Source organism: Sinohyriopsis cumingii, unplaced genomic scaffold (assembly GCF_028554795.1).
Source record: "Sinohyriopsis cumingii isolate HCF-2022 unplaced genomic scaffold, ASM2855479v2 utg002017l, whole genome shotgun sequence".
Classification (NCBI taxonomy): Eukaryota; Metazoa; Mollusca; class Bivalvia; order Unionida; family Unionidae; genus Sinohyriopsis; species Sinohyriopsis cumingii.
In genome coordinates, this window is record NW_028316105.1 from 2,063,230 (window position 1) to 2,080,502 (window position 17,273).

Below are 17,273 nucleotides of genomic sequence, written 5' to 3' on the forward strand. Positions count from 1 at the left end.
TTTTATATTGATATTTATCAGTGTCATGTTATTGAGCTCTTGATATATCTGTTCCTTCTATGATATCCTTCACAAAACAGCTCGTTAGTATTATATCTCTAAATAGTGATTGAATCATCTTGGAGACAGAATAAAAAGGCATAAAATAAAATTATTTTCTCTAAATAGCCTTTTGGTTTGTTCAAAAGAATCATCGATGATGAAATTAGGAAAGGAAAATTTGAAAGAATAAATAGAGGTTCTAACTATACACTAAATGACGTAAGCTAAAACTATAGGCTGGAGTCAGGCTACATAGAATGGTGGCCTTGATAGCAAAGTTTGAATGTTTGTTATATTTATATTTTCCGTAACAAACTTAGAATTCGTAGCTTCTTTTTCGTTATCATCCATCAATTTAATGTTCGAATCCTTCGCACTATTTTGTTGTCAATTTCCTATTATATCCAGTAAGCATTACCAAAATCAGGATGTTGAATCCCATCTGCCTCGAAAATGTGATATTTATTTTCTTGTTCAGGTTTCGTTTGAGATAATTTCCAAATAATATAATGAATGCAGAAGAATGTGATTGTTTTGTGGAAATGCAAAGATTAGCTGAATAATTTAGATTTATGAGTTTATTTATCTAGCATGGTTTGCAGTTATTTTGTACTACTGAGTGCAATTCAGCAATATATGAATACTTTGTGAAGATAGGTTGAGTCATTTGCAAAAGATACTTAGTTTTTCCTAATATACTAATTGAGAATGACAAACTAAGTTGTTGTTGTTGTTTTGGGGCTTAACGCCATTTTTCAGCACACGATAGGCTATACATGGCGGCCAGTATTAATGGTGGAGGAAGAACCCGGGAAAACCCCGGAAAGAACCACCGACCCACGCGAAGCTACTGGCAAGCTTTCTCACATACCCACATTGTCTGAATCCTAGACTCGAACCGCCGCAGACAGAGGTGAGATGGCAGTGATCCGTAATGGAGAGCGCTTTAGACCACTCGGCCACTCGGGGCCCCGACAAAGTAAGTAGACTACAAGCTAAAATACATATGTACATGGGTACATGAATGATTTTATACCCATAACATTGCAAGAAACATTTACTGATACATGCATAAAAATCCGATAACGTCCAAGTGTATGGTTACACGTTTGTTGCTATACAACATATATATTGAAACCTATTCAGGCATATAAATATGGGGCCCCGAGTGGTCTAAAGCGCTCTCCGTTACGGATTACTGCCATCGCACCTCTGTCTGCATTAGTTCGAGTCTCGGATTCAGCGAATTTGGGTATGTGAGAAAGCTTGCCAGCAGCTTCCCGTGGGTCGGTGGTTCTTTCTGGGGTTTTCCCAGATTCTTCCTCCACCATTAATACTGGCGCCATGTATAGCCTATCTTGTGCTGAAACATGGCGTTAAAACCTACCAAGATAACAACAACTGCATATAAATCTTCCTGATTCTTAAGAAGAAATATTTTTGTATTATTATAGAGGATACACGTAACGAATATTTTTGACCAAGTTTTCTCTTACAACACTTTATACTTGTATGTTCAAGTTTATATTGAGGGTAATCAGTATCATATTATTGAGTTCTTGTCATCTTACTTCTTGTTCAAGATATACTTCCCAAAGCAGAAGGTAAGCATTATATCTCGACATTTTCTGTAACTTTGTCTGAACAGTTATACCGAAATCTCATAGACAGAATAAAAAGCAGCTGATGAAATTATTTTCTCTATTGTCATTGTGTTTTGTGTAAAAGAATCCCTTGCATGAAACTGGGGATGGAGTGCTTGATGAACATGTAATGAAGAAATAACATATCTACATTTACTGTGGATGAGATAAGCTAAAATGATAGATAAGAATCAGATGACATGGAAATTATGGATGGCTTTTATAGCAATATTGGTACATTTTGTATATTGTCTTTTCTCTTACAATCCTTTAATCTTTAATTTGTTTTTATTATCATCCATTAACGTAACGTTTTTATCCTTTGTTATATTATTGTCAGTTTCCTGTTATATCCAGTAAGCATGATCCGAATCATGCAGTGGAATCCCATCATTTGTAATCTTCTTGTTCAAATTGTATTAAGGTGAAAAAGGAGACCTTGTGGTTGAGCTCACTGACAGTGGTGGAATCAGATACTGTCATGTGTCGGTTGCGTTTTTCAAAAACTATATCGGTATAGATAATATTGCAATAATGCAATTCGTTCAATAAGAAATCGCTCCCGTTCCCATAATTTAGTAATTTCAAATTACTCAATATCAGGATCGATAATCAAAGAAAAAAAAATACACTGCCGCAGCCTTAGTGAATGGTATATTCATCTTAACTTCTCTTATTGAAAATCCATTTGATAGATCTAAAAGCCACATATTAAATGTGTGCTAGTCTGGATCATATTTGTTTAACATAACTTTAAGTGATGGTGCGTAAGTTCGAATGGGAATGTTGATAAATGATAAATGGTATATTGGTTGATATCATGTACCATTAACATCACGAATTACCAGGCGGAACGGTGAAAGTTTACAATGTTGCATTGCCAGCATCATTAGTCACTGAAGATAAAATTCAATTTAAGCACTAAAAGCTTATCCTGGCGGGTTCTTAACGGTCTTGGATGTTTATGTTTATGATGTATTTTACCCTTATGTATAAGTGAAGGATTCAGACCGTGGTGATAAGTTGTGGCATTTACGATGGGGTTCTAGACCATCTGGAATTGGATGATATAATCAATACCAAAAATTTGCTCAACTTCTCGAGGAATATCGGTTTCAGAATGATGTTACCAAACCCTGGCACAAACCGTCATATACTTCTGTTAAGGGCAAGTAGAAATTTTCATTTTGAATCACTCTGACGTGCACAACCGATTCCAGGCCAGTTAGGAATCATCGCATGTGCACGTAAAAATGCTGAATCGTACACTGTCGCATCTGGTGCAAGACTACTCCGGGATTTTTTCTACAAAGGCCAAGTGGAATTCACCGATGTATCCACTCACTTTAGGTTCACCGTCATCTGAAAACAGAAAGGTCTCGACTGTTGTTCAACAGCTTTAACCCACTTGTTTGGGTAACATTTATTGTGCAAAGACGACAATTGGGAAAGTTCCTGGCATAATCGGCGTGGTTTTGAATGAGAGGGGTACCTGAACACCAGAGCGCACAATCGCTAAAATTTAAGTATTCCCGAGGCATACATATATTTTAGCTGCATGAGATTGTGCCAGGCAAAAAGGGTAATTGACTTGAAGTTCGCGTGCTTACTGCGCTTTGCGTGATGACAAGAGCGGATACGGACTGCCTGTCATGCAATTAAAATATGCAATTGAACAGTTAACACAATAACTATGACAAACCCTCATTCTTACCGATATGAAAAAAGATCAAAGTGGAACAGCAGGTTCAAAAGGAAATCACCAAGTCCACAGCACGGATCTTAACATACAAATACATATGTCTGGTCGTATATGCAATTTGCGGTCTCGTGCAGCAACAACTGCCGGTCTTGGCGTGATAGAATCATGAGGACATCCACCTGTGTTATGCGTCAATTGGTATTGTTGTCAGAAGTATATCGATCATAATTTTGACGCAACTGCATTCCCAATCGCTTGGGGCCACACAGAGTAGTTTCAATTCGATTAGTCAATTGTACTGGGATGCAACATAGACTACAATAATCAATGCGGCCGAGTTTGAGATTGTTCTGGAGGAATATAAAAATTAAAGACAAATCTGAGCACAAAAAATAAACCGTGGGTTGCAGATTTACAGACAATACAAGTTGAGTAAAGAATATTTTCATGGAGTGTGTTTATCATTCATCTCTGCAGGATTATCTTTTCCACAATCACTGCATACTATAGTAGTACGAAAGGTGGCTTTGCCTTATTCGCTACCCTATTGGGACAAGATCAGCAGTACGTGACTCTCACCCCTTTGACTGGCCCACTCGCGTTATATGTGTGTTTGCACTTGAAGGTTCCTCTTCCAGTAGGACCAAAAACGTGAACTACAGACAACAGCCCACATATGGCATAACTTGTCATGATGGTTAGATGGAAGGAGTGGTGTCATGGGACACATAAGGCAAAAACGGTAGGGCCTTACTACTACAACACTATAAATTGCTACATCGCAGACAGCGTAACAATATGGCTAACATTTTTAGAGGTACATTAAAAATCCAACACAAACATTATTTATAACACGTCGTACGAGGCATGTTAAATTTTTATATAAATCAATATTATTCAATTCTTTATACTTTTCTTTTTCGTGATATCGTTCACAATATAATTCGTAAGTATCATGTCTCAACCTTTTTTGTTACTTTCTTACATGTATGTTACTTTGTCTAAACAGTGATAAATTCATTTCAAAGAACAAAAAAAATTGAAAATATAATTATTATCTTATAAATTCTGAGATGAAACCGATACGCAAAGCTGCAGAAAATAAAATAAAAAATAAAGATCTAACGTTACTGTAAATGATGCAAGCTAAAATCAAAGATATGTCAGATGACACGGAAATTAGAGCTGCCACTGATAGAAATTTCGGCATGTATTTTTTTTTCTCTGCAACAATCTTCTAAAATTTAGCTTGAGTTTTGTTTCTTCCAGAAATGTAATACTGGTTAGCTGCAGCTTATATTTTACCAATTTCCTTATATATGCAGACAGTATGATCCGAATTATAATGTGAAATCCCATCTGCCTCAAAAAATTAGATTTTCCACCTTCGTCTTCAGATTGTGTTTGAATTTGTTTCCAAAATATCATGTATGCAGCAGAATACGAGGGCTTTGTGGACGTGTAACAGTTCCTTGATTTTTTTAATTTCTGAGTTTAATTTTCTAATGCTGCTTGAAATGATTTCCAAAGTTAAGTGCTATCCAAAAAGAATACAAATTACGTGGCGAATAACAATCCTTTCAAGTGCACTGGATCCATCAAGGTATCTCGTGTGTCAGGGATTGATTAATATAAATAAGTAGAGTTAGAGAATTATTTAAAAATCAATGTGTGGGCTGCAAAAGATAACTGACTTTAGCATGGTTGTCTTTTTCTAGTCTTCGTGGTATAAACCGCTTGGTTTCAATTTTCAAAGGTGGCATATCCAGTAAGATTTCTTTCATTTCCTGGTTTTGAGACTCCAGTTGGGGTTGTGAGTAATTGCAATAAGTGTTATATAACTGAAAGTGTGGAGGAATTTCAAGGAATACATAGTGGAATGAATATCTACTTGGACATATGCATGCAGACACATAAAAATGATTATATTCTGAATAGAAATATGCATAAAATAGATAGTCTGTGGTAAGATGTTTGTTGTAAACACTATATATAATGGAAGAGATCTAATATATAATAATATCTCGAATTTCTTTGTACTTTTTAGAACATAATTGATCAGATGAATTGAGGAAGGAAAGTTTAAAAAACAATGACTGGATAAATGTAGCATCTAACTGTGCTCTAGGTTACGTAAACGAGAATCACATATAAGATTCAGATGACATGTACTGTATAGATGCCTTTGATAGCAGTGTTTGTGTGTTTAGTTTAGTTTATTTCTATAAGGATCTTAGAATTTAAAAAAAAAAAATTCTTTTATCATCCAGCAATATAATGATGTCATAGTTCACGGTGTCAATTTCGTGTTACATCCAGTAAACTCTATCCAAATCATTCAACAGAATCTCATCTGCATCCAAAAGTGTAATTTTATTTCCTTATTGTTCAGATATTTTGAGCGTTTTCCCAAACATATTAAGTGGGCAGCAAAATGCCACGGCTTTGTCGAAATGTAATGATTCGTTGAATAATTTTAATTTCTGAGTTTATCGAATTTTGCTTCCGATCATTTCCACTTCTAAATGAAAGCCTGAAACTATATGGAAACTTTATGAACATAGATCGATTCATTTGCAAAAGTTAATTTCATTTCCCTCGTATACTAATAGAGAATGACAAATTAAGACCAAGACATATCCACTTGAATACTTGCATGCATGCATAGACATAAACATGCATATATCATTATTGAATATAGGAATGTCATAGTCTATGGAAACAAGTTTGTTAGATGTTAAATAGAATTGTTTTGTATTGATATAGATGATACAGTCAACCGGTAAATTTGATATAATTTCTCTGTTACAACAAGTTATACTAGTCTGTTCCTTTTAATGTTGATATGAGTCAGTATCATATTATTGAATTCTTGTTGTTTTCTTCTTTTTCATGATATCCTTCACAAAACAGCTGGTGAGTATTATATCTCTACATATTTTATATTACTTTGTCTAAGCAGTCATACAGTCAATTTAGACAGAGAGAACGAAGAAGGAGAAATATAATATTTTTTTTCTTTCTTTCTAATAGCTTTGTGTTTTGTGCAAAATAATCCCCGAAATGAAGCTGAGAATATAATGCTGCAGAAACCGGCAGTGCAATCCCATTTGGTCGCAAAAAATGTCATTTTGTAACTTCTTATTCACATGTTGTTTGAGTTTATTTCCAACATATCATGTGTGCAGCTGAATGTGAGAGCAGATTTTGTGTACATGTAATGATTCATTGAAGAATGTTCAGTTCTGAGTTTTTTTCTAATGATGCATGAAATTATTTCTAAAACTGAGTGATGTCTAGCATAATTGAAAACCTTATTGACATATACTGATCATTTATAAAAAATATTTTTCAGTTTCTTCTTATAATTCTGGTGAATGGCAAAATCAGGAGAATAATTGCTAATATAATTATTTATATGGATACCTGACTGACTGCATACAAATAAGTGCGCGTAAATCATTCTTTCATGCATGCATATCTCGCTACGTCCAAGGTGATGGTAAAACGATTGTTGTAGTACAAGACATATAATGAAAGTTTTAGGCATATATAGCTCGTTGATTGCTAAATGTTCAGTTGAAAATATGTTATATTATTAAAGAGGATGCAGTTGGCAAGTAAATTGGATATACTTGTTTCTTTAAAGCACGTAATACTGACATGTTTCTGTTTATGTTGATATTATTCAGTGACATGTTATCGAGTTATTGTGATCTTATTTTTATGGTATCCTTCATAAAACAGCTCGTGCTTATTGTATCTTTACATTTTCTGCTGCTTTGTCTAAACCTTCATAGTGTCTTTTTAGACACAGAACAGAAAGGTAGAAAATATATTTAGTGTTCCTGTAAACAATGAGTAGTATCAAAATAACCCCTAAGATGCAACTTCGGAGAAAAAGCTGCAGAAACAGAAACAGAAAAATAACATAGCTCACAGTTCTATAGATAACATAAGCTAAAATCATAGGTAAGGGTCACAGGACACAGAAGATACCTGGAGAGCAATGTTGATGTGTTTATTTTCTATTCTTTTCCTTTACAATCTTTAAAACTTTAGAGTGATTTCAGTTATCATCCAGGAAGGTGATGTTCGTATCCGTCACTATATTTTTGTCAATATGTTATTATATCCAATAAACTCGATCCGAATCAGGAAGCGGAATGCCATCTGCCTCCAGAAATGCTTCTTTTATCTTCTTGTTCAGATTCCGTCAGCGTATTTCCAAAATCTCGTATTTGCATCAACATGCAAGGGCTTTGTTCACATGTAAAAGTTCGTTGAAGAATTATAATTTCTGTGTTTATGTATCTAATTTTGCTTGAAATCGTTTGCAAATTGAGTGCCAACAAACACTTTATGAAATCCTTTTGGATTCATATCGCTTGGTTCCTAAAAGATAATTTGCAATTTCCTATTATCTTCATTGATATTGAACAAATAAGAGGATTACATGCTAAAATACATATTTACATATATCGCATCTAAATGATAGATGCCTTTGATAGCATTATTGACGTGTTCATTTTATTTGTTGATCTGTAACAATCATTCAGTCTTTAGGTTTTCGCTCATCATTTAAAAATGCAATCGTGGTATCTCTCACTATAGGTGTTATCAGTATTATATTATCTCATGTAAGCATGATCCGAATTAGCCTAGGAGCATCTTAATGTTTGTCTTCTTGTTATGATATTGTTTGAGCTTCTTTCCAAAATAGCATGTATGAAGCAGAGTGCGATGGGTTTATGGACATGTTTCTCTTCTTTGAATAAGTTTATATTCTGAATATATTTATATAATTTTGCTTTAAATCATTTCCAACATTGAGTACAATCCAGAACTATATGAAACCTTGTGAATATATAACGATTCATCAGTAACATATAACTTGCATTATCCTAGTATGTTGGTTGAGAATGAAAACGTAAGAGGAATAAATACTAAAATACGTATCTTCATGGATCCAAGCATTACTGCATGCATACAGATACACCTCCATGCATTATTCATTGATGCACACCAAAAAGCCATCGGAACGTAATAGTCTATGGTAACAAGTTTGTTATAATAAAAGATATGTAATAAAATCGATTTAGGGATATATAGCTTTCTGATTGTCAATTTGACGTCAGTTGTGTTGCTGTAGAGAATACACTTAAGCAGTAACGTTGATATAATTTCTCCATTACAACATGTTATATTAGTATGTTCTTATTTATATTGATATTAAACGGTATATTATTTTTAAATTATCGTTCTCTTTCCATTGTCTGACATCCTTTGCAAAACAGGTGGTAAGTATTATATCTCGACATTTTCTTTTACTTAGTCCACATAGTTGTTCAGTCATTGCAGAGAGAGATGATAAAACTGAATATATAATTATGATTTCAGATATAATTGTGTTTTGTCTGAAATAAACTCCGAGATGAAATTGAGAATGGAGAGGTACGGAGATTGTGAAGGAAGAAATGAAAGATCTCAATATGTTGTAACTGGAGTGAAATTAAATCATAGATAAGAGTCAGATGGCGAGGAAATTATAATGGAATTTGATGAGAAAATTTGTTTATTCTAATTTCAGTAAAACTCGTGCAATTATTAGCTTGTGTTTCGTTATAATCGACCAATGTAATGTTGATATCTTTCTCTCTACGTTTTGTCGATTTCCGGTTACATCCAGGAATCAAGATCTCATGTGCCTCCAACAAATTTGATTTTTCATCTTGTTGTTTATATTTTCATTGAAATGATTTGCCGAATATCATGTATGCATCATAATGCGAGGGCTTTCTAGATATGTAACAATTCGTTGAATAAATTTAATTAATTTATTTAATTGAGTTTATTTATCTAATTCTGCATCAAAACTTTTTCCAGAATTTTGTGGTACCCAGCCCCATATTAAAACCTTGTAGATATATATCGATTTATATGTAAAAGATGATTTGCAATTTTTTGGCATACCCGTTGCAATGAGAAGATAAGAGAAATGCACTCTGAAATATATTTCTTCATCGATACATGAATGATTGCATAACTATAAATATGGATATATCATTCACTGATACATGCATAGAAATATCGGACAGTCGTAGTCTATTGTAACAAGATTGTTCTAATTCATGATATTCAATCAAAGATTGAGGCATATATATCTTGTTGATTATTAAGAAGAAACCTAGTTGCATGATTAAAGAGGATTCAGTGAACCTGCAAATTTGATATAATTTCTCATTTACAACAAGTTATACTAGTATGTTCCTTTTTATATTGATATTTATCAGTGTCATGTTATTGAGCTCTTGATATATCTGTTCCTTCTATGATATCCTTCACAAAACAGCTCGTTAGTATTATATCTCTAAATAGTGATTGAATCATCTTGGAGACAGAATAAAAAGGCATAAAATAAAATTATTTTCTCTAAATAGCCTTTTGGTTTGTTCAAAAGAATCATCGATGATGAAATTAGGAAAGGAAAATTTGAAAGAATAAATAGAGGTTCTAACTATACACTAAATGACGTAAGCTAAAACTATAGGCTGGAGTCAGGCTACATAGAATGGTGGCCTTGATAGCAAAGTTTGAATGTTTGTTATATTTATATTTTCCGTAACAAACTTAGAATTCGTAGCTTCTTTTTCGTTATCATCCATCAATTTAATGTTCGAATCCTTCGCACTATTTTGTTGTCAATTTCCTATTATATCCAGTAAGCATTACCAAAATCAGGATGTTGAATCCCATCTGCCTCGAAAATGTGATATTTATTTTCTTGTTCAGGTTTCGTTTGAGATAATTTCCAAATAATATAATGAATGCAGAAGAATGTGATTGTTTTGTGGAAATGCAAAGATTAGCTGAATAATTTAGATTTATGAGTTTATTTATCTAGCATGGTTTGCAGTTATTTTGTACTACTGAGTGCAATTCAGCAATATATGAATACTTTGTGAAGATAGGTTGAGTCATTTGCAAAAGATACTTAGTTTTTCCTAATATACTAATTGAGAATGACAAACTAAGTTGTTGTTGTTGTTTTGGGGCTTAACGCCATTTTTCAGCACACGATAGGCTATACATGGCGGCCAGTATTAATGGTGGAGGAAGAACCCGGGAAAACCCCGGAAAGAACCACCGACCCACGCGAAGCTACTGGCAAGCTTTCTCACATACCCACATTGTCTGAATCCTAGACTCGAACCGCCGCAGACAGAGGTGAGATGGCAGTGATCCGTAATGGAGAGCGCTTTAGACCACTCGGCCACTCGGGGCCCCGACAAAGTAAGTAGACTACAAGCTAAAATACATATGTACATGGGTACATGAATGATTTTATACCCATAACATTGCAAGAAACATTTACTGATACATGCATAAAAATCCGATAACGTCCAAGTGTATGGTTACACGTTTGTTGCTATACAACATATATATTGAAACCTATTCAGGCATATAAATATGGGGCCCCGAGTGGTCTAAAGCGCTCTCCGTTACGGATTACTGCCATCGCACCTCTGTCTGCATTAGTTCGAGTCTCGGATTCAGCGAATTTGGGTATGTGAGAAAGCTTGCCAGCAGCTTCCCGTGGGTCGGTGGTTCTTTCTGGGGTTTTCCCAGATTCTTCCTCCACCATTAATACTGGCGCCATGTATAGCCTATCTTGTGCTGAAACATGGCGTTAAAACCTACCAAGATAACAACAACTGCATATAAATCTTCCTGATTCTTAAGAAGAAATATTTTTGTATTATTATAGAGGATACACGTAACGAATATTTTTGACCAAGTTTTCTCTTACAACACTTTATACTTGTATGTTCAAGTTTATATTGAGGGTAATCAGTATCATATTATTGAGTTCTTGTCATCTTACTTCTTGTTCAAGATATACTTCCCAAAGCAGAAGGTAAGCATTATATCTCGACATTTTCTGTAACTTTGTCTGAACAGTTATACCGAAATCTCATAGACAGAATAAAAAGCAGCTGATGAAATTATTTTCTCTATTGTCATTGTGTTTTGTGTAAAAGAATCCCTTGCATGAAACTGGGGATGGAGTGCTTGATGAACATGTAATGAAGAAATAACATATCTACATTTACTGTGGATGAGATAAGCTAAAATGATAGATAAGAATCAGATGACATGGAAATTATGGATGGCTTTTATAGCAATATTGGTACATTTTGTATATTGTCTTTTCTCTTACAATCCTTTAATCTTTAATTTGTTTTTATTATCATCCATTAACGTAACGTTTTTATCCTTTATTATATTATTGTCAGTTTCCTGTTATATCCAGTAAGCATGATCCGAATCATGCAGTGGAATCCCATCATTTGTAATCTTCTTGTTCAAATTGTATTAAGGTGAAAAAGGAGACCTTGTGGTTGAGCTCACTGACAGTGGTGGAATCAGATACTGTCATGTGTCGGTTGCGTTTTTCAAAAACTATATCGGTATAGATAATATTGCAATAATGCAATTCGTTCAATAAGAAATCGCTCCCGTTCCCATAATTTAGTAATTTCAAATTACTCAATATCAGGATCGATAATCAAAGAAAAAAAAATACACTGCCGCAGCCTTAGTGAATGGTATATTCATCTTAACTTCTCTTATTGAAAATCCATTTGATAGATCTAAAAGCCACATATTAAATGTGTGCTAGTCTGGATCATATTTGTTTAACATAACTTTAAGTGATGGTGCGTAAGTTCGAATGGGAATGTTGATAAATGATAAATGGTATATTGGTTGATATCATGTACCATTAACATCACGAATTACCAGGCGGAACGGTGAAAGTTTACAATGTTGCATTGCCAGCATCATTAGTCACTGAAGATAAAATTCAATTTAAGCACTAAAAGCTTATCCTGGCGGGTTCTTAACGGTCTTGGATGTTTATGTTTATGATGTATTTTACCCTTATGTATAAGTGAAGGATTCAGACCGTGGTGATAAGTTGTGGCATTTACGATGGGGTTCTAGACCATCTGGAATTGGATGATATAATCAATACCAAAAATTTGCTCAACTTCTCGAGGAATATCGGTTTCAGAATGATGTTACCAAACCCTGGCACAAACCGTCATATACTTCTGTTAAGGGCAAGTAGAAATTTTCATTTTGAATCACTCTGACGTGCACAACCGATTCCAGGCCAGTTAGGAATCATCGCATGTGCACGTAAAAATGCTGAATCGTACACTGTCGCATCTGGTGCAAGACTACTCCGGGATTTTTTCTACAAAGGCCAAGTGGAATTCACCGATGTATCCACTCACTTTAGGTTCACCGTCATCTGAAAACAGAAAGGTCTCGACTGTTGTTCAACAGCTTTAACCCACTTGTTTGGGTAACATTTATTGTGCAAAGACGACAATTGGGAAAGTTCCTGGCATAATCGGCGTGGTTTTGAATGAGAGGGGTACCTGAACACCAGAGCGCACAATCGCTAAAATTTAAGTATTCCCGAGGCATACATATATTTTAGCTGCATGAGATTGTGCCAGGCAAAAAGGGTAATTGACTTGAAGTTCGCGTGCTTACTGCGCTTTGCGTGATGACAAGAGCGGATACGGACTGCCTGTCATGCAATTAAAATATGCAATTGAACAGTTAACACAATAACTATGACAAACCCTCATTCTTACCGATATGAAAAAAGATCAAAGTGGAACAGCAGGTTCAAAAGGAAATCACCAAGTCCACAGCACGGATCTTAACATACAAATACATATGTCTGGTCGTATATGCAATTTGCGGTCTCGTGCAGCAACAACTGCCGGTCTTGGCGTGATAGAATCATGAGGACATCCACCTGTGTTATGCGTCAATTGGTATTGTTGTCAGAAGTATATCGATCATAATTTTGACGCAACTGCATTCCCAATCGCTTGGGGCCACACAGAGTAGTTTCAATTCGATTAGTCAATTGTACTGGGATGCAACATAGACTACAATAATCAATGCGGCCGAGTTTGAGATTGTTCTGGAGGAATATAAAAATTAAAGACAAATCTGAGCACAAAAAATAAACCGTGGGTTGCAGATTTACAGACAATACAAGTTGAGTAAAGAATATTTTCATGGAGTGTGTTTATCATTCATCTCTGCAGGATTATCTTTTCCACAATCACTGCATACTATAGTAGTACGAAAGGTGGCTTTGCCTTATTCGCTACCCTATTGGGACAAGATCAGCAGTACGTGACTCTCACCCCTTTGACTGGCCCACTCGCGTTATATGTGTGTTTGCACTTGAAGGTTCCTCTTCCAGTAGGACCAAAAACGTGAACTACAGACAACAGCCCACATATGGCATAACTTGTCATGATGGTTAGATGGAAGGAGTGGTGTCATGGGACACATAAGGCAAAAACGGTAGGGCCTTACTACTACAACACTATAAATTGCTACATCGCAGACAGCGTAACAATATGGCTAACATTTTTAGAGGTACATTAAAAATCCAACACAAACATTATTTATAACACGTCGTACGAGGCATGTTAAATTTTTATATAAATCAATATTATTCAATTCTTTATACTTTTCTTTTTCGTGATATCGTTCACAATATAATTCGTAAGTATCATGTCTCAACCTTTTTTGTTACTTTTTTACATGTATGTTACTTTGTCTAAACAGTGATAAATTCATTTCAAAGAACAAAAAAAATTGAAAATATAATTATTATCTTATAAATTCTGAGATGAAACCGATACGCAAAGCTGCAGAAAATAAAATAAAAAATAAAGATCTAACGTTACTGTAAATGATGCAAGCTAAAATCAAAGATATGTCAGATGACATGGAAATTAGAGCTGCCACTGATAGAAATTTCGGCATGTATTTTTTTTTCTCTGCAACAATCTTCTAAAATTTAGCTTGAGTTTTGTTTCTTCCAGAAATGTAATACTGGTTAGCTGCAGCTTATATTTTACCAATTTCCTTATATATGCAGACAGTATGATCCGAATTATAATGTGAAATCCCATCTGCCTCAAAAAATTAGATTTTCCACCTTCGTCTTCAGATTGTGTTTGAATTTGTTTCCAAAATATCATGTATGCAGCAGAATACGAGGGCTTTGTGGACGTGTAACAGTTCCTTGATTTTTTTAATTTCTGAGTTTAATTTTCTAATGCTGCTTGAAATGATTTCCAAAGTTAAGTGCTATTCAAAAAGAATACAAATTACGTGGCGAATAACAATCCTTTCAAGTGCACTGGATCCATCAAGGTATCTCGTGTGTCAGGGATTGATTAATATAAATAAGTAGAGTTAGAGAATTATTTAAAAATCAATGTGCGGGCTGCAAAAGATAATTGACTTAAGCATGGTTGTCTTTTTCTAGTCTTCGTGGTATAAACCGCTTGGTTTCAATTTTCAAAGGTGGCGTATCCAGTAAGATTTCTTTCATTTCCTGGTTTTGAGATTCCAGTTGGGGTTGTGAGTAATTGCAATAAGTGTTATATCACTGAAAGTGTGGAGGAATTTCAAGGAATACATAGTGGAATGAATATCTACTTGGACATATGCATGCATACACATAAAAATGATTATATTCTGAATAGAAATATGCATAAAATAGATAGTCTGTGGTAAGATGTTTGTTGTAAACTCTATATATAATGGAAGAGATCTAATATATAATAATATATCGAATTTCTTTGTACTTTTTAGAACATAATTGATCAGATGAATTGAGGAAGGAAAGTTTAAAAAACAATGACTGGATAAATGTAGCATCTAATTGTGCTCTAGGTTACGTAAACGAGAATCACAGATAAGATTCAGATGACATGTACTGTATAGATGCCTTTGATAGCAGTATTTGTGTGTTTAGTTTAGTTTATTTCTATAAGGATCTTAGAATTTAAAAAAAAAATTATTTTATCATCCAGCAATATAATGATGTTATAGTTCACTGTGTCAATTTCGTGTTACATCCAGTAAACTCTATCCAAATCATTCAACAGAATCTCATCTGCATCCAAAAATGTAATTTCATTTCCTTATTGTTCAGATATTTTGAGTGTTTTCCCAAACATATTAAGTGGGCAGCAAAATGCCACGAGTTTGTCGAAATGTAATGATTCGTTGAATAATTTTAATTTCTGAGTTTATCGAATTTTGCTTCCGATCATTTCCACTTCTAAATGAAAGCCTGAAACTATATGGAAACTTTATGAACATAGATCGATTCATTTGCAAAAGTTAATTTCATTTCCCTCGTATACTAATAGAGAATGACAAATTAAGACCAAGACATATCCACTTGAATACTTGCATGCATGCATAGACATAAACATGCATATATCATTATTGAATATAGGAATGTCATAGTCTATGGAAACAAGTTTGTTAGATGTTAAATAGAATTGTTTTGTATTGATATAGATGATACAGTCAACCGGTAAATTTGATATAATTTCTCTGTTACAACAAGTTATACTAGTCTGTTCCTTTTAATGTTGATATGAATCAGTATCATATTATTGAATTCTTGTTGTTTTCTTCTTTTTCGTGATATCCTTCACAAAACAGCTGGTGAGTATTATATCTCTACATTTTTTATATTACTTTGTCTAAGCAGTCATACAGTCAATTTAGACAGAGAGAACGAAGAAGGAGAAATATAATATTTTTTTTTTCTTTCTTTCTAATAGCTTTGTGTTTTGTGCAAAATAATCCCCGAAATGAAGCTGAGAATATAATGCTGCAGAAACCGGCAGTGCAATCCCATTTGGTCGCAAAAAATGTCATTTTGTAACTTCTTATTCACATGTTGTTTGAGTTTATTTCCAACATATCATGTGTGCAGCTGAATGTGAGAGCAGACTTTGTGTACATGTAATGATTCATTGAAGAATGTTCAGTTCTGAGTTTTTTTCTAATGATGCATGAAATTATTTCTAAAACTGAGTGATGTCTAGCATAATTGAAAACCTTATTGACATATACTGATCATTTATAAAAAATATTTTTCAGTTTCTTCTTATAATTCTGGTGAATGGCAAAATCAGGAGAATAATTGCTAATATAATTATTTATATGGATACCTGACTGACTGCATACAAATAAGTGCGCGTAAATCATTCTTTCATGCATGCATATCTCGCTACGTCCAAGGTGATGGTAAAACGATTGTTGTAGTACAAGACATATAATGAAAGTTTTAGGCATATATAGCTCGTTGATTGCTAAATGTTCAGTTGAAAATATGTTATATTATTAAAGAGGATGCAGTTGGCAAGTAAATTGGATATACTTGTTTCTTTAAAGCACGTAATACTGACATGTTTCTGTTTATGTTGATATTATTCAGTGACATGTTATCGAGTTATTGTGATCTTATTTTTATGATATCCTTCACAAACCAGCTCGTGCTTATTGCATCTTTACATTTTCTGCTGCTTTGTCTAAACCTTCATAGTGTCTTTTTAGACACAGAACAGAAAGGTATTTAGTGTTCCTGTAAACAATGAGTAGTATCAAAATAACCCCTAAGATGCAACTTCGGAGAGAAAGCTGCAGAAACAGAAGCAGAAAAATAACATAGCTCACAGTTCTATAGATAACATAAGCTAAAATCATAGGTAAGGGTCACAGGACACAGAAGATACCTGGAGAGCAATGTTGATGTGTTTATTTTCTATTCTTTTCCTTTACAATCTTTAAAACTTTAGAGTGATTTCAGTTATCATCCAGGAAGGTGATGTTCGTATCCGTCACTATATTTTTGTCAATATGTTATTATATCCAATAAATTCGATCCGAATCAGGAAGCGGAATGCCATCTGCCTCCAGAAATGCTTCTTTTATCTTCTTGTTCAGATTCCGTCAGCGTATTTCCAAAATCT

At 34.2% G+C, this 17,273-nt stretch overlaps 1 protein-coding gene across 1 annotated transcript in view; it reads left to right on the top strand.

Moving 5' to 3' along the window:
• Positions 1-17,273, top strand: part of LOC149771248 (uncharacterized) — a 173,390-nt gene that overhangs the window by 96,787 nt on the left and 59,330 nt on the right. The gene's annotated exons all lie outside the window — the stretch shown is intronic.